The 18,978-nt window shown below is 37.6% G+C and overlaps 1 protein-coding gene across 12 annotated transcripts in view; it reads left to right on the forward strand.

Moving 5' to 3' along the window:
- The window catches only part of ENOX2 (ecto-NOX disulfide-thiol exchanger 2), a 288,127-nt gene that overhangs the window by 65,960 nt on the left and 203,189 nt on the right, over nt 1-18,978 (forward strand). For 4 of the 12 annotated variants that reach the window (XM_077888076.1, XM_077888082.1, XM_077888077.1 and 1 more), the window contains exon 3: nt 13,431-13,515. The exons of the other annotated variants lie outside the window; for them this stretch is intronic. The gene's annotated coding sequence lies outside the window, so the exon portion shown is untranslated. The remainder of the gene's footprint in view (nt 1-13,430; nt 13,516-18,978) is intronic. 12 annotated transcript variants of the gene reach the window in all.

Genomic DNA, 18,978 nt, shown 5'->3' on the forward strand with positions numbered 1-18,978 from the left:
AAGATTTCCTTAGTTATACAAATGAGGAAAGTGAGGCCTAAGGAGTTAATGCCTAAATTGGCTGACTTCTCTGGAGTCCATTGTTTTGTTTCCTATGCTAAGCCAAAGGTTAAAGTTGTGAGAATTAAGAATATAGTGTCAACATCCATGATTTGCTATCTGTCCATTTATTCATTTAGTTAATCATCATATATTTATTAACTGTTTTGTGCCAGACACTGTGCTAGGTGCTAAGGACACAATATGGCCCCCGACCTCAAGGCGTTAATAGTTTACCAAACCCTTGTGGGAAATAGAGAAGCAGAGAAATAGGCAATTACAACACAGAATGATATATTTCCATAGCATCCCCTAATCCAGTGTTAGGTAGCTGGGAATAGTGTCCTGGCAGAGGTTACCCAAGCCAAAGTGGGGCAGAGTGTTCCAGGCTGATGTTAAAGTATATGCAATCCCTGAGGCAAAAACTGAAAATGGTTCAGTATGCCTAGAGAATATAGAGTAGTTAAGGGTTGAGAGGAGGTGGTTAAGGGAGTTGGTTAAGGGGACTATAGAATATGGATGAGATTATAGAGATAAGCAGGAGCTAGGTCTTATTTGGCCTTATTTGGCCATGTCAGGGAGTTTTAAGTTCTGTGGTCTAAGAGAGATAAAATAGTCACTGAAGAGTTTTTAAGCCAGGAAGTAACATGATCACATTTGTCTTTTAGAAGGATCACTCTAGGGACACCTGGGTGGCTTAGTCAGTTGAATGTCCAACTCTTGATTTCAGTTCAGGACATGATCTTGGGGTCGTGGGATGGAGTCCCGTGTCAGGCTCCTTGCTTGGTGTGGAGCCAGCTTAAGATTCTCTCTCTCACTCTGCCCCTCCCCCCCTCTTAAAAAAAAAAGAAGGCTCACTATCTGCAGCTGGAGAGTTGACTGGAGTTAGATAGATATGTAAGGAGGCTGTTGCATAATCTACCTGAGCTGAGATGATGATAGTTAGGATGAAATAAAGTGTTCACATTTGAGATAGGAGGTAGAGTCCATAGGACTTGGTTGCTAGATGTGGAGAACAAGTGATAAGGAAGACTATAGATAACTTCCAGTCTTCTGTACTGAACTGCTAGGCAGGTTGTGTGCTGTTTACTGACATGGAGAATGTGTAAGAGAAAGCCAGATTATTGAGTAAGAATAAGGGGTTAAATTTGAAGTACCAGGGGATGCCCGTCCCAAAAACAATCTGGACTGGAGATATAGATATCAGAGTTCTCAGCCTATATAGAGTTATGATTTGAATTATAGGATCCCCATGAGGATCATTTGCCCTTATACTTTATTTGGCCCTAGACTTCCTTTAGTTATCTGACTATAGATCCTCTCCCCATAAAATTTATATATACAATTCTGCCCACAATTTTATGAGCTTCATTGACCTCTTGAAGCACATCAGTGAAGCCTTATGATGTGTAGATTAAGAATTTGTAGTTGTGGAATAAGAAGAAAAGCATAAAGTGAAATACTGGCATCTGAGAAGTGAGTAGAGGGAGAGAAGTCCATGAAGGAGATTGAGAAAGAGAATCTGGAGAGTGAGGCAGGGGGTGGGGTTCACAGAAGGCAAGGGAAGAGTTTCAAGAGTTTCGTGGTCAGCAGAGTTAAATGCTATAGCAAGAAAGAATAAGGACTGAAAAGTGGTCACTGGCTTTAGCAATAAAGACTATCCGTGACATTTGCAAGGGTTGTTTCAGTAGAATGGTGTGGACAGAATGGAGTGATTAAGGAGTGGATAAGAGGAGAGGAAGTGGGAATAGTGAGTGAGTGCTGGCCATGTTTCCAAGAGGTGGAATATGGAGGAGAGGCTTGTCTTTTGTTCATTTAAGGCAGAATTGAGGGTACGAAGTATCTTTTAGAATTTTCTTTAAATTTGTCATGTCATTTTCTGATTTTTTACCACCAAAAAAGAAAAGAACAAATAAACCAAAGAATTTAGGCCTATAAGAAATGGAGTTTCACGGATTTCCAGTGCTTCTAATATTAATAAATGATGAACTATGGTTTTAAATCTCTACAGTTCTCTATCTCTTCTTCAGTTTTGCTTAAGGTATCCATCTACCCAGAATCCACAATGCCTCAGGCAGTACTAAATTAGCACTATAGGTGTATTCAGGCCAGCCTGGCTGGGAATGAGAGAGGCAATAAGGTTGGCTTTAGACCCTTGATTGAGAAGCCAGCTTTGTAATACTCAGCTTAGTAATTATGGGGGCTTTGTGTTTGCAGGCGTGAACCTTAGTTAAGCTTTGTCTTAGGTTTTCCAAAACAGCTGGGGCTTTTGGTCTATGAAGACATTGATTTGCGTCTCCAGGGGCTATGCATAAATCAAACTGGGAAAGAGGGAGGAGGAGTGAATTTCTTTGTATGAATCCCAGCTCCCTGTTAACTGTTTAATTGAGGAGAAGGAAAGAGTCCTATGACAATTACTGAATTAGGGATGCACTATTATCTTCTGCTTGATGTATTCTTGCTTGGTGTATTTATGCTAAGAAAGGCAGTAAACCCTGTCTCCCTTAAGAAGGCCCTGCTTTGTTGACCTTCCAACTGAAATGTAGACTCAGATTTCACAGTTCCTGTTGTTTCAAAGGGAGGCTTAATGTTGGTGGTGATGGTTGTTAATTTAAACTTTGGTCCTCTTTTCTTACCATCTGCTGTGTAGTGGCCTCTCCGTCATAGTTCAGGGATAACACCAAGAATCCCATCTGGGGAAAGCAGCGTTATGACATCGGCCTTTGGAAATTCTGCTGTTCCTTCCCCTCTAGTCACGGAGAAGGTAATTGGGAGATCACATCATCATGGAAGGAATGTCACATTGGAGTGAATTAATGATGGGAAGTGAGCCTGGACCTAAATTCTTCTGACCTTTAGAAATATCAACATAAAAAAAGAAGTATCAGCATAAATGATGCTGTGGTGAGCCAAGGTTTCCCCTTCCCCCACTATTTTGGTTTTATCTTTCAGCTATTGCATTAATTTAACAAGAATGCCAAAATGTTGAAAAACTGAAGTTTTTCATAGTTTTCTTGTGTTCATGTGTGCTGCCTTTTTAGTCTAAAAAGGATAAAAAGGATAGCAAATAGGATATACTCTTTAAAATACTATAGGTATTCCCACTCTAACAGCATGTGTGTGTGTGTGTTTTATTAAACATTCTTAACATTCAAGAACATGATCATACAGGGAAAGGATTGTATTCTCCTCTAAAATGGTCCTGTGATGCCATTGTCAGAGTTCAGATACCAGAATTCACAGCCCATGACTCAATATGGTGTTTCTTGAGTTAGAAGCTAAAACCCACAAATTTTATCAGTATTTTATGGGATTTTTTTATTATTAAGTATAACCAGCAATGTTTCTTCTCAAGACTTCTATGGGTAATATATCTATAAATTTAATACAAGTAGAGTAACAGCTTTCATAGACTATCTTCTTGAAGATTGTTAAAAAAAGAGGGTAGCCTATCTAAAAGATCAGCCTGCACATTGGAAATTTCTCATAAACCAATTACTTTATATGCACCAAGAATAAAAAGGCATTGCTCTATAGTAGTTTTGATTACTACCTTAAGATTTAAATTAATAACAGAAATTCTAAACATGCTTATGACATGTTTATGATCACTGACACAAGGTGATGGGTGATGTATATTCTTAGATATTCTCACAGCATAATACTAAGTGGAGCTATGAGGAATGTAATGTCTACTCAAGATCAGGTTCCAAGCCATTTCCTATGGTTAATACATTATAAACATTCTTGCGTAATGCAGCTGTCTCTGTTGTACCTCAGCTGCAGATGTTGAGTTCTCCCCTTCAGCTTGGCTATATAACGATAATCTCTATAAAACACAATTTCATTAACTGCTTTAAAATTATATAAGCAAGAGATTGGGAATAAATATTCAACTGTTTCAGTTTTCTATTTAAGTTACAAACATTGTTTAAAAATCTCATTTTGTCTGGGCTGGTCCTCAGCAATAACTGATTAAAAAGATAAATATGGTGTGGGAAAATATAGTTTTTAAATTATCCATAAGGCACAAAATAGAACTATATATTTTTAGATCCAGAAGAAACACTACAAATTGTCTAATCCAACGCTCTCCTTTTACTGAGGAGGAAACTATGATCCAAATAGGTTAAATGACTTACCCAGGATCATATAGTAAGTTAGCAGCATACATAGGGTACTATCTCAAGTGCCATGACTCTTGCTTAGTGATCTTCTCAGTATTCTGTACTGCCTTCAGGAAGTTGGAAAGGTGGAAACTGAACTCCAGCCTTATACTTTCAAATCATATGCTCTATCTCTCTACATGCCTGGAGGTGCTTAATCAGTACTAACCAACAAGATTAAAATTATTATCTTTTTAAAAAATATTTTATTTATTCATTCATGAGAGACACACAGAGAGAGAGAGAGAGAGAGAGAGAGGCAGAGACACAGGCAGGGAGAAGCAGGCCCCATGCAGGGAGCCCGATGTGGGACTCGATTCCGGGTCTCCAGGATCACACCCTGGGCTGAAGGTGGCACTAAGCCGCTAAGCCACCTGGGCTGCCCAAAATTATTATCTTTTTAATTCAATAAGTTACTTAGGAAAGCAACCACATAAAATGAATTGGAAGAGACACTTTGGCAGTAATGCCCATCAGTATAAGTGGCAGGAATTAGATTCGCTGCATTATTATGCTTCACAACCTGCTAAGAAAGCAGAGTCCCAGGAAAGAGCTACTGGATCTGGCCAGTACAACTGCTCTGATTCAATAAGTAACTTGAAGTTTTGATGGAATCGATCACTCATTAGCCTGTGGGCCAGGAAAAAGGAAATCAATAAGCAAAAAAAAAAAATCATGGTGATAAGAGAATACACCTAACCCCTGCCTTGCCCACATATGCCTTTAGCTGAGCTGTATCTTCCCAAGATTAAAGAACCTTAAGATTGAAGTCCCGCTCTACTCTGCATGGCATACATGGGTCACACCTCTGGAATAATACTTTCTATCCCAGGTACTACATCTTAAGAAAAATACTTGACCAACTAGAATAAAACAGAGATGGTCAGGGGCTGGAAAACCTGTCATATTAAGAAAAGTTAGAAACTTTGATTTTGCACCTGGATAAGAGAAGACTTAGACATGGAGAATAGGAAGGAAATTGATGTATTTTAAGTACCTACTATGTGCGAGGCACTTTGCACATACCTCCTTTCATCCTCATATAATCCTATTATGACTACCTCCTAATACAGTTAAGAGTAATAATACATGTTAAGAGTAAGATAAACTAATAATACATGTTAAGAGTAAGATAAACTCAAAGACCCATTTCAACTCTAAAATTATATGAATATAAGTTGGTACATCTACTAGTTAGTGAGCAGCCATGCCCTTTCTAGGCTTTTTGTGGACTTAGTTGGGTATTCAAACCTCACAGTTGGACAGGCTTTACTTCTGTTACTATGTGGACTAGCTTCAGCCTGGGTGAAGTACAAACAAATGCTCTGGTCCATCAAATGGAGAGAAGCCATTTCAAGGGTTTATTGCAAGAATAAATTCAGAAATCACTGGACAAGGTCAAAAGAAATCCATTAATGAAAATTGATTAGCCTCCAGTGTTCTCTTTTCTAATCACAACAGTTTATAATCCAAATGAATTTAGTACCCACTTTCAAATTCCAACTCTTTCATCTTTATCTTAATAATTCTTTGTATTAACTTGCCATATGGTTCTTCCTTTTCCAATCTTATGATAATGTCATTTATTCATTCAGATAACTTTGTATTTCTAATATTGGCCAATTACAAAAGCCATCTGTGATTCATATAGCATCCTCACCTGGAGCACAAAGGGTTTCATTTAATTTAAAAATACATGCCATCAGGAAAATAATCCACAGATACAGATAACTACCTAACCCTATCTCCCTCTCACTCAGCCTTCCCTTTCCTTTTTTTTGACTAACTTTCTAAAATAAAGTATTTCATGAGAAAAATGAGCTCTTTAGGAATCCCATTACTGTCAGTGGTAGAAGTGAGAAGACACTATCATTAACCTCCTTTGCTCAGTGGCTCTTGAGAGAATTGGAAAGGCAGCTAGGAGTATGGCTTATCATCACTTCCTGTGGCAGAAATGACAGTGGGTTGTCACCCAGGAAGGCAAAGGGGCAGAGAGAAGCTAGTCAAGAGTGGCTCTAGAGAAATACAAACATAAAAACCTAAGACTTTTCAATCAGTTGCTTCTCAAACTGGCTGGAATCCCTGTAGAAAGCTGAGTCTTTGAATGTGTCCCTTCTTTCTGGAGACTTACAAATTAGTTTGGCATTGTGTATTGTACAAAGGATAATAAATCAGAGTCCATCTCCACTGATTGTGATCCAATGTGTCTTGCCAAAGTTATGTGAAGTTTTTATAAAATTCCCACATGCTCAATCCCCTAGAGAAGGGAATTCACTAACTGTGGTCCACTTAAGTTTCACAGCTAGCCTCTCAATTTAACTTTACTAAAAGCACCAGTGATATTTCAGAAACAATATATGAGGCTTATATTATTAGAACCATTTTTATTGACCTGAGGCCTTTGATTTAGTCACCCATAAACACTTTCTTCAGAAATTCCATGATTCTGGGCTTAGCAGTGACCCTGTAAAATGGTTTTCTCTCTATTTAGTTCTTGCCAACTTAGCCTCGACCTGGAGGTCCAAATACTTGCAGACTGTCATCTTTAGTGAAGATTAACTGAAGTCTCTCTTTGGCTGATGGTGAAGGAGAGTTCAAAGACTGTGCTGGCAGCACCATTTGCAATCACACAAAAAAGTCCTCCTTTTGAAATCTTCTCTCTTTTTCTAGCAGATCTGCTTGTGTCAGGGATACACTTTTTAGCAGAATCTATTCCTTACATTGCTTTCATTGTACATTATCCCCAAAGGTGAAACATTCATGGTAATACAAATGATATAACTTATGTCAGTAGAGTAATAGAATGTCAGGGATAAATGGAATGTTATAGAACTTATAGCTTGATCTCCTTGTTTTATAGATGAGGAAACTAGGCCCAGAGATGTTGAATGACTCATCTGAAGTCTTATAATTAATTAGTGTCAGAGCCTAGAGTAGAATGCAGGTCTCAGGACTCCTGATCAAGTTCTTTTTCTATTTGGTGATGCTGCTTCATGCCTAGCTAATTCACTTAAGATTTATCTGTTCTAAATATATATATAAGTATATATTATATAGATACGTCTGTTATATATATCATGAGTGGCAACATAGCCTAACAGATAGGAGTAGGTCTGAGTCTGGATTTTACCCCTTATTACTTGTGTGAATTTACACATCTAAATTAATCTCTGAGCTTCAGTTGCTCATCTGTAAAACTGAAATAACACTCACCTGTTAAAATTATGGTGAGAATTAAATGAGAAAATATATATAAAGTACTTCACATAGTGCCCTACACATAGTAAACTCTCAGTGAATGATTGCTATTTTTACTATATAGCTTTTTTCTATATAACTCATTCAATTTCCCCTCCCCAATCCCTAGGATGAGAATTCTCTTGGAAATCTTAATTTTATTAAACTAGTATGCAAATATGTTAAAATGTAGCAAAATTCTTTTAGCTAACCTGAGTCTAGTGTATCAGGTTTTTTGCTAAGTTAATTGCAATCTAATTTGGTTCTGTTCAGTATCACATCTATTTCCACAAACAGGAAATTGTCTTTTCTAGATTTTGATTGGCAGGAATGGCCTTATAAACTACTGAATTACATTAGTGTTGCTTGGAACAGACACTTTCGTTATAAGCCTCTGTTCCTAGGTGTTTATCTTTCATAAAATTACCCTTTGGGCTGAAATATTTTCAACTTGTTTTGTATTTCAGATGAGATGGAAAAAAATTGGAGGGTTGGAAAAAGTGGAAAATTTTCTTATAACATTTTATTTGACTACTGAGCAATCACATTTAAGATTTTCCTGTTTGCTCCTATGTTTTAAAAATGTTGAAACCCCATTAGAACTCAGAAACACACAGCAGAATTATTTTAAAGAACAGCTTGCAGAAATTCCACAGGAAGCAACTGTGTGTATATGAGATCAGAGTCTTATGAAGACATGGTACCTGGCCCCAGAAGCTTTCTTTTTCAAATTATCTTTGACAATCCAGATTTTAAAAAATAGATTTATTTAAATTGGGCCATACTTTTTTGTATTATCAAACTATCTTCCTTTTCCAACTTCGTTGAGAAATATTTGTCAGGAAAAAACAGAGGTACAAAGTAAACAAAAAGAAAAGATCACAGAGGAATAAAGGAAAAGAAGTATTCGTAAATGGAGTGGGAGACTCAACTAAGAGGCTAGGGAAAGGCTAATCAGAGATTTCCAAGATGAGAAGCCAGAGCCCAGTGAATGCCCTGGTCATTTTGGTCAAATCACTGTCACCAGGATCTAAGAAAGGTGGGCTACCATTGCAAGGTGAACTTTGTTCATTAGAGATAGTCGCAACTACTGGGAGTTGTGACTGAGGAACTGAGAGGGCAGTGGAGGCAGCTGACAGAAAGCAAGCATTTAGGTGAGACTTAGGCATAGAAGTGGAGGACAGAAACATCAAAAGCAGCAAGAACACATAGATGCAAAGGTTGGGCGCTAGAGTAGAAGCTAGAGAAAGGAGGAACAACAAGGGACTGTGTGATCACCTGAACTAGAGCTACGTGTGTATTACAAAATGAAGTGCAACTTACCTTAACAACCTCCATTTAAATTGTAAACTGTATCAGAGTAGTACTGATCATGTTTGTTTACTGCTATATCCCCCATACCAAGAGCTATGCTTGGCTCACAGTAGGTCCTCACTAAATATTTGTTGAATAAATGATCTGTATAGAAATTTAAGCTTTCCTCCTACCAGAGTAAAGATCATTATATATGTGAACTGCATGATTGTGCTGCGTGGGAGTAATGGGAAGAAAAAGGTGAAGAAGGACCTTATTAAACCCAAGATGCAAAGCAAATGGCGGTGGAGACCCAGGCTCAGGGCAGGGATGGTTTGGAGGGCCTGCCTTTAGAAAGTGTTCCATTTGCCTTAGTTACTCAGAATAAAATTGCCTTCATTTTTCAGACCTCCTTTCCCTGGGTCCTGAGCTGTGCTATGCTGGGAGTAGAAAGGAGGGAAGCCAAAGTCAGGTTGTCCTAAAGAAGAGGCTCCCCATTTGACATCTTACCTGTAATGGATAGCCTATGGTTGCTGTTCCATTGCCTGATTAAAAACAAAAAAGGAACAGCCTTAGAAATCAGAAGGCCTTCTATCCTGTTATTCTTTTAAACTCATTTGAACTGGTGCGTCTCTGTGGGCTTGTTATGCCAGCTTCTAGAACAGTGCCTAGTACCTAGCAGGTACTCAGTAAATATTTGTTGAATGAATGACTCTGCCTGGTTATGCAGTTTTGAAAGACTACCCACGATGCTGGGGCCTTTTCCATAGTCCCTTAAAGAACACAGGGCTGTATCAGGATAAACAATTATGAAGAAATCAGAGAAAAGGAATGGAAAGTAATAATAATATCATATATGCCTGAATTCTGGTGCATTTTGGGGAATCCCTAAGTGTCTCAGATGAGTTACAATTCCAAATCAATGTATAAAGCAGTTATTTTCAATGTGCAGTGCTAAGACTCAAGAAAGTTTAATACCTCCTTCTAGGATGAAAAGGAAATTTTGTGTTCTTTATATGTGTCATTATACCTGAATACTTACACCTGGGGATGAAACTGTTAAAATATTTGTGTCTTTCTTGTGTTTCTCTGGCCCATCAGTTAATAGATTATACTTAGATACGTAATTCAAGACTTCCTCACTCCTAATCCCATAAGCATCTGAGCATAACCAACGTTTTGCTAGAAGGGGGTGGTGTGTGTAGGCAGATATGCTTTCTACAGGATGAAAGTTGGAATTTGAATCCCAAAAGGTTTATAGGCAGGTTTTGGAGGCTCCCACTCTAGAAGTCAGGAAGCAAAATATCATGGGCAATATTTTTAATACTAGGCTAGGATGTGAAACTAGTACAGGAAATGTAGAACAAGAACATTTGGCAACCTTGTGCTTCCTGTCTAAAATAACTATTATAGAATATTTGTAGGAGGTAGTATGCTATAGGGAATTCTATCATTTTCCTTATTAGACTCCTTATACTACTGAATTTTCTGTATATTATAGATTTTTTCTCTTATTTTTTGCTTAGAAAAGTCATATCCCAACTGTGTATGTATAAGAGGATATCTATATTTAGTTTTACTTTTAGGTGCATTTGTTTTCCTGAGTTACAGCTTCAACAGATGACATGGTATTGTTTGGGTAAGACATCCTTAGAATAAACCACTGTTTATTTTGAGCACTATAAGGTTTCTGATGGGAATACTGTAAACTCCAGCTCTAAACTGATGTTGAAGAATCAATAAACTACTTAGCAGAGGAATAAATGACTCAAGGTAAAAATAACCAAGTAAAATCTAACTCCCACTTTCTGTTCAAGCATGTATAGTGAGAAGAAACATATTTGACAAAGGGAGCCTTAAATGGTTATCATCTTCAAGGTCCTGTCCCTCATCTGGGTTAACTTTGCAGATTATTTTTTTCTTTCATTCAGAAAGAGATCTTCAAGAAGGAAGTCAAAATCTGCTGGTTACAATTTGGCAAAATGTTTGGGATCATGAAACCAGCCAGATTCTTTTCCTAGAGAAGTCAGAATTATTTCCCCCATGGAGGCTATCTTTATTTGCTAGGAATATATCAGTCATTGTAGAGGACCTAAAGAACTCTTGACCTCTTGGATTCTTCCTTTTTTGGTTTATTCTAAGGACTCTGTCTCTCCTCATTTGATCATTATTTTGTGTATTTTTCAATGGGATCCAGAGATTCATTAATTCATTTCATAATTCAACAAAAATGTATTGAGTAACTGCTTGGTGCCAGATACTCTGTTAAATATTGTAAAACCCACAGTAATAACAGAAATAAATGAGTACATATATAAAATTCTTACTAATGGTGGTAAGTGCAAGGACATACAGCTACGGAAGGGAAAAAAATGGCAGGACCCACTTAGATAACTTTTTAAGATTTTATTTATTTATTCATGAAAGACAGAGAGAGAGAGAGAGAGAGAGAGGCAGAGACACAGACAGAGAAGCAGACTCCATTCAGGAAGCCCGATGTAGGACTCAATCCTGGAACTCCAGGATCATGCCCTGAGCCAAAGGCAGGCACTAAACCACTGAGCCACCCAGGTATCCCAAGACCTACTTAGATATTATGGAAGGAAGGTTTCTCTGAAAAGATGCATTTCACTGCTGGGGATTTATCCCAAAGATACAGATGCAATGAAACGCCGGGACACCTGCACCCCGATGTTTATAGCAGCAATGTCCACAATAGCCAAACTGTGGAAAGAGCCTCGGTGTCCATCGAAAGATGAATGGATAAAGAAGATGTGGTCTATGTATACAATGGAATATTACTCAGCCATTAGAAATGGCAAATACCCACCATTTGCTTCGACGTGGATGGACCTGGAGGGTATTATGCTGAGTGAAATAAGTCAATTGGAGAAGGACAAAAATTGTATGGTCTCATTCATTTGGGGAATATAAAAAATAGTGAAAGGGAATAAAGGGGAAAGGAGAAAAAAATGAGTGAGAAATATCAGAAAGGGAGACAGAACATGAGAGACTCCTAACTCTGGGAAACAAACTAGGAGTGGTGGAAGGGGAGGTGGGCAGGAGGTGGGGGGTGACTGGGTGACGGGCACTGAGGGGGGCACTTGATGGGATGAGCACTGGGTGTTATTCTATATGTTGGCAAATTGAACACCAGTAAAAATAAATTTATTAAAAAAAGATGCATTTCAAGCTGAGGTGTGATGAAGGAGAAGGCGTCTGTCACACAAATGGCCTGGGAAACAGCAAGCACAGGTTAAGGCAAGAAAAGCTCTGTATGTAGCAGGAAGAGGGAAACCCAGCATAGTTGACGGAAAGGGAACATGGCATGAAATAGGGTTGGGAGAAGTAAACGTTGCCACATCAAACAAGGTTTATAGACCTTATGAAGTTTGGATTTTATTCTAAAAGCAGTGGGAATCCATAGAAAGATCTTAAGCACAGGAGTTATATGAATTGTTTTATATTTTTTGTAAAGACTACTTCAACTGCCTGTGGAGAGTGAGTGAAAGGTGGATAAGAATGGAAGCACAAGAGCTAATTCAGCTATTTAATTTTTGCAGTAATCTAGGTAAGAGAAAGTGCTGACTTGGATAAAAATGATGTTAGCTATAGGGCACCTGGGTAGCTCAGTCGATTGAGTGTCTGACTCTTGATTTCGGCTCAGGTCATGATCTCAGGGTTGTGAGATCAAGCCCTGTGTCAGGCTCTGTGCTCAGTGGAAAGTCTGTTCAAGATTCTCTCTCCCTCTCCTTCTGTCCCTCCCCCTATGCTTATGCTCTCTCTCTCTCTCAGATAAATAAATCTTTTTAAAAAAATGATGGTAGCAAAGATGAAAAGAAATGGGAAAATTCAAAAGGCAGGATTTACTGATGGTTGGGAAATACAGGATTTTGAAAGGCTGACTTCCAGTAGAAAGGGGAAAAATGATGATGCAGAAGAAATGGAATATCAGCAGGAGCAAAGTCTTTGAGCAGGCAAGAGAGGATGGCATTGGGGGATGCTCCTTCCACTTCAGCAAGACAGAAGAGAAAGAATAGATAAGGATGTAGGTCAGTGTGTGTGTAGATTTGGTGGTGGGAAGATGAGAGAGCTCTTTCTGATGGCTTTTGTTTTCTCCACAAAATATAAGGCAAGATCATCAGCAAAAAGCAGGAAGCAAGAGAAGAATGGGAAAGATGTGGAAGGATTGAGGAGAGAGGTGAAGATATATCATAGTCACTTTGAAGGGTAGGAAAGCAAGTTTAATGCAGAAGTAGCATTGCGGGGCAGAGATGAGTGTTCAGTTGAGGTTTGTGATCATGAATACTTTAAATGAAAATAAAGCCCATCCACTCAGCTATGTGAATTTTCTGCAGTCGTGTTCAGTAGCTCAGGTGCAGGTTCACAAAAGGCAGTTTAATTCTACTCCTATATTACTATATGAGTGTATCCGGAAGAGCATAATGTGGTAGAATGGAACAAACGCGTGACTAGGGTTGAGAGGACATGGGCTGTAATGCAGTCTCAAACTACCTGTAAACCATGTGACTTTAGGCAAGCCAGTTTAAACTTGCTCTGCCTCTGTTTTCTCATTGGTAAGATAAGAAGTTTGGACCAAATAATCTTTAAGGTTCTTTCTGGCTCTAAAACTGTGTGATTATTTTTTTTCCCTTGGGACAATTCCTAATCTCAACCAATTTCTCATTAATATAGTGTTGTGATTAAGCGTGTATACTCTGGAGCCAGACTGCTTGGATTTGGATTCTAGCTCCACCACTTCCCACCTTTGTGACCTTGAGTAAGTCATTTCACTTTTCAGTGCCAGTTTTTTCATCTTTGCATTGGGCATTAAAATACCACATATTTTACTTAGTAGGGTTACTGTAAGGATTAAATGGGTCAATGCCTGTGACACTCTTAGAACAGTGCCTGTACTGTGCCCTCAACAAGTGTTAGCCATTACTTCCAACAAGTTCTGGTTCTGCAACATCTCTTCAGCCATAAAATATCTGAAAACTTGGAATTTCTTCTGCTTGCAGGCATGCATACCACCTGACACCATATTTAGACTACTTAATTTTGTTTCAGTTTGGCAGTGTGGCATAGAAAAATGACGCTGGGACAAGATGAGCCTTGGTTTAAATCCTGAGCCTGCCATTTACTTAGCTGTGAGATCTTGGGTAAATAAATTAATGAGCTGATATTCAAATTCCTCTCCTACAAAATGAGGACAATAGTAATATTTTCTGATAGTTTGTGGGAGAATTGAAATGAGATAGTGCATGTGACATATGTGATAATACAGGGTTTGGCATATGGTAGGCATTTAATTAAAGCAATTATTGTGATTCTGGTACCCTGCCCTAATATTTATCCTGTTATGTCAGTTCTTGAGGTATAGGCAACTTTGGTTTGTGTTACTGACGTGTTTCTGAAGCACAGAGGAGCAACAAGTATCCCATCAGAGAGAGAGAGCTGAAAAAAAATGTATTAGTCAGTACCTTAGAGACAGGGTAAAACTAGAAGGGCTAGAATAAAGGGGTGCACGTTGTTATTTGTTACAATAAATACTGTAAACACGTAGATTTATTTTTAACATTGAAATCTTCCTTTAGAGTTTGAAAATTGCCTGCCAGTGAGAGCAGGTTAATAAAGCTAAGGAAAATGGGATGCATGATCTCCTCCAGTATGTCTGAGAAGGTTTCCATTGCCTTCCATGTCTGGACAAAGGCACCTCCCACGGATCCCTGCTGATCAAGCTCCAGGGAAGCGGTTGTTCCTGTGAGGTCCTTGAGCTCTTTGGTGGAAAGACGTCATGTGAGGCTGCAAATGTAATAAAATATTATTCATATCTGACTCTCAGAAAACTGCTTTGGAAGCAGCACCTACTTTGCTTCCTATGTTTGAAAACACCCTACTGAGTTGTATTGATTTCTTTAAGGAAAAGAAATATGGAGGGAAACAGCTCATTCCTATGCTTTCGTGTACCAGTAATCAAACCAAATCATTTATAAGGCTCAACAAGGAGCTCACATAATATCAATGTTTTAATCTCAGTGTTATTTTCCACATGGTCTTAATTATGAAAATGAATCAGACCCAACTTTTTTTCTTATTATAGTTTGAAAAATATCATACTTAATTCTTCTAGCTGAAATCTCAATCATTCTTGTTAAATGCATTTCATCTTATCAGCCTGCTGATTTCTTCTACTGAACTAAATGACCAATGTTAATGCAAGACTTTATCAACTTAAATGAAAAGTAAACTTCCATCCCAGTCCTAATATCCCACCTTGTATGTGCTAGTTCAATAAGTAACTTTTTGAGAGCCTGCAAAAGCAGAAACTAGATTTCCTTTTTGAGAGCCTGCAAAAGCAGATTAGTCCCTATGAATTAAGGACTTCCTTTCTGCCTGATATTTGCTTTTATTTCTTGCTACAGCTTTAAAAAGATTGTGATAGTACTTGTGATCTTACTAGGATACACTATTCTAGTAGCTGGAGCATCAGCTTGGATATTGTGGTACCATTTGCAGTTGGGCAAGTTCACTTCATTTTTCAGTCCATTTCCCCTCCAGAAAAATGACAGTGATAATATTTGTCCTTATCTACTTTGCTTAGAGGTTGTAAGACTAAATGAAACATGGATGGAAGCAGTTTGAGCAAAAAGGCAAAAATCTGAAAAATTATGACTCCTCAGGAATTATTTAGGCATACTCGTATTTGTGTTCTTAGAAAGTCCCTCCCTCTCCATAAACACATGAGTAGTATACTCCATCACCATCAAATTTAAAGAAACACACAGACACAGACCTTCATGTTATCTAATATACTTTTAAAAATGATTACCTTGCACTGTGTAGAATTTGATCAACACATTAATATACTTATATCTGGCTATCTATTTATGTATCCATCACTGATATATTCAGCAAATATTTGTCAAATTCCTGCTATGTGCCAGGTACTGTGCTTTGCTGGATGAAAATTTTAAGAATCAAGACAGGACTGATTCAGGGCTCATGAGTTATGGTCTAGTAAGTGAGACCACAGACAGTTAAAATAAAGTTTAAGTATTGTCATGGGTGATTATCAGAGTGTAATAGAATACGAAGCAGGAGTATAGAACCTGAGATGTGGAGGATAGAGAAGGTGGAAAGACTTCCCATGGAAGTGATAGCTAAGGCCCCAAGATAATGAGTCATTGTAGCCTCACAAAGATGAGGAGGGAAGAGTATTTCAGAGGGGACAGTATCACTGCACAGCTTTTGAGCATTCTGGAGTGTGTATCCACATTGAGAAATCAGCCCATTTATAGGTACCTCCACTTACATTTGAAGGAACTTCATGGCTTTTCAAACCTTGTGTATTATTGGCTCTGTTACTGGATACACTGTAAAAATGAAACCCAGCCTTAGCATGAACTGATTTTACTCTTTGATTACTTTTCTAACTCCTAAAAGTCAAGTTCTCAATTTCAAATGTTTTACTAGGGCTTTCTTGTGGTTCTGAGTGTTGTTTATTTTGGTTATCACAGTTGCAGATAATTGCACATTTGCATTTAACATGAATTTAAATGCTTTTAATGAGTTTCTGCATTTTTGCTGGGTTAATTAGTTGAGTAGTAGGGAATTGTGTCCACCAACACAAGTCTGTTTTATCTATAGAAGCCCCAGCAAGCATATATAATTTTCTGATATTAGCATAGGTTCAGAAATCACTCATCTATGTGATTTAGTGACCATTTATTTATAAACCATTTCTTAGACCATGTAAAATCACTTTTTAAAATTAGTTGAAGTCATTTCCCTCCCAAACTTTCTAGGATTTTCTTCCTCACTGAGCTCTGGCTATTAAAGAGTTTTCAACTGTGTATGTTTCCACTATTTCTTGTTGACTTTTAAGAATTTTTCTGTCCTATTTGCAAAGAATCGGGCTGCTGCCTTGCATTTTCCTCAAACTAAAAACAGTTTACCCTCCCAATTAATGTCTGGACCTAATACAAGCACATCAAAGTTTGCCTGGAAGTAAAGAACATAGTATGTTAATAACAGTAGGGCATAGTGAGTCATCTTACCGGTTTGAATATGGAGCTAATTCTGCAGATGCTATCACTTTTTGAAGAAGAACAAATAAATGACTGAAAATGTGATCCTGGTATGCACTTGACAATATACATAGTGAAAATTTATGGTATGTCATTATATATGCTTATCTCTTTATGGGACTTCATTTAAAATGAAAAGGGCACTTAAGCCCAACTCTCATTTTGGAATGCAAAAACTGATAGGTGACAAAATAGGGCTCAGAGTTGACATTTCTACCATATAGCTAGCTTTAGTTTTTGATCAAAGTGAACGTCAATGGTTGTAAAGGAAATGTACTTTTCTTTGTACATTATAAAAGTATTATATTGTGAAAAACTTCAAATACAGAGAAGAACATGGTATCTACAGTTATACCCACCATACAGATTTATCAAACATTAATATTTTCCATATTTGTTTCCAGTCCTATAAGGATACAAATATGGTTGAGCAGTTGATGTTTATTTTGTGCCCCTCCCTGATCACGTTGTCCTCCCTTCTTCCCTGGTAGAACTACCAGCCTAAAGTTGGATGGTTTCCCATCCATGTATTTGTACAAATGTAGGTACCTAGAAACAGTATTTGGCAGAGTTGTAATATTTACCAAATTTATATCGTTAAGCAACTTGCATTTTCCCTCAGTATTTCTGATATTTATCTATATTGATGTACATACATACCTATTTATTTTAACAGCTATAGAATATTTCACTTTATGAATGACTGCTTCTCAATGTATTTACCCATGTCCTTGTTGATAAATTTTGTAGGTGTTTTTTCTCATTTTTCACTATTACAAAAAGTACTCCAGTTTACATCATTGTACATGTCTCCTGTGTATGTGTGAGATTTTCAACCTTGAAATGATGTTACTGGGTTGCAGAGCATATGCATCTTTCAACTTTATAAGACACACCCAAGTTATTCGTTCTTCAAAGTTGTCATACCACCATCTTATAGTTTGAGCTGCTATAACAAGTACCATAGACTCGGGAGCTATAAACAATAGAAATTTATTTCTTACAGTTCTGGAAATTGAAACTCTGAAATCAGGGTGCCAGCATGGTTAGGTTCTGGTAATGACTGTCTTCCATGTTTCAGACTCCCGAATTATGTATCCACATATGGTACAAAAGAGGGGGGGGGGCTAGAGAGCTCAGAGGGGCCTCTTTCATAATGACACTAATCCCGTTCATAAAAAAAATAAATAAATAAATGAAAAAAAATCCCGTTCATGAGGGCTTTACCCTCATGGCTTAATCACCTCCCAGAGGTTATCAGCTCCTAATGCTAACACACTGGAGCATAGGGATTTCAACATATAAATTTTGTAGGGACACAAAACATTCAGTCCATAACACCTACTTTATACTTTCTACAAGTGGTAGATGAAGGTTCCTGTTTTTACACATCCTCCAGCACTCAGTATTGTCACTTAAAACATTTTGCCAATTTTGGGGGTATGAAATGAGGTTTCACTGTGTTTTAATATGCATTTTCTTGTTTACTAGTGAGGTTTAATATCTTTCCATGTATTTATTGGCCATATAGTTTTCTTCTTCTGTGAATTGCCTATTCATATCATCTGTCCATTATTCTATTTGGTTGTTAGTCTTTTTATTATTGATTTGAAGGAGATTATCTATTCTGCATACTAATCCCTTATGCTTTATAAATATCATCTCCCAGCCTGTGGCTTGTCTTTTAACTTTTCTTATGCTGCCTCTGTTGAACAGATGTTTATTATTTTAATTGAATACAATTTATAAAGGTCCCTATTCTTTAAATATAAAACTGTGTGGAAGAAAGTAATCATTCCCATACAATCTGGAGCCCTCATTAAATTAAAATGAAGCATTAAAATGTCTTGAAGTAAAAATAAATAAATAAAAAAAAATAAAATGTCTTGAAGTAAGACACCAGATTGTATTACTATGACTACATAGAACATAAACTTGGGAGGTTATCTAGAAATGCACAGGAGTTGCAGTCACTAAAAGTGTAACTTCAACAAACCATTAAAGAAAGTACATAAAGTAATACAAAATGAGGGGTACCTGGGTTGAACTTCTAACTCCTGGTTTTGGCTCAAGTCATGATCTGAGGGTCATGAGATCAAGCCCCACATAGGGCTCCATGCTCAGCAGAGAGTCTTCTTGAGATTCTCTCCCTC

The sequence above is a fragment of the Canis aureus genome, chromosome X (genome assembly GCF_053574225.1).
Source record: "Canis aureus isolate CA01 chromosome X, VMU_Caureus_v.1.0, whole genome shotgun sequence".
In the NCBI taxonomy this organism is placed as follows: Eukaryota; Metazoa; Chordata; class Mammalia; order Carnivora; family Canidae; genus Canis; species Canis aureus.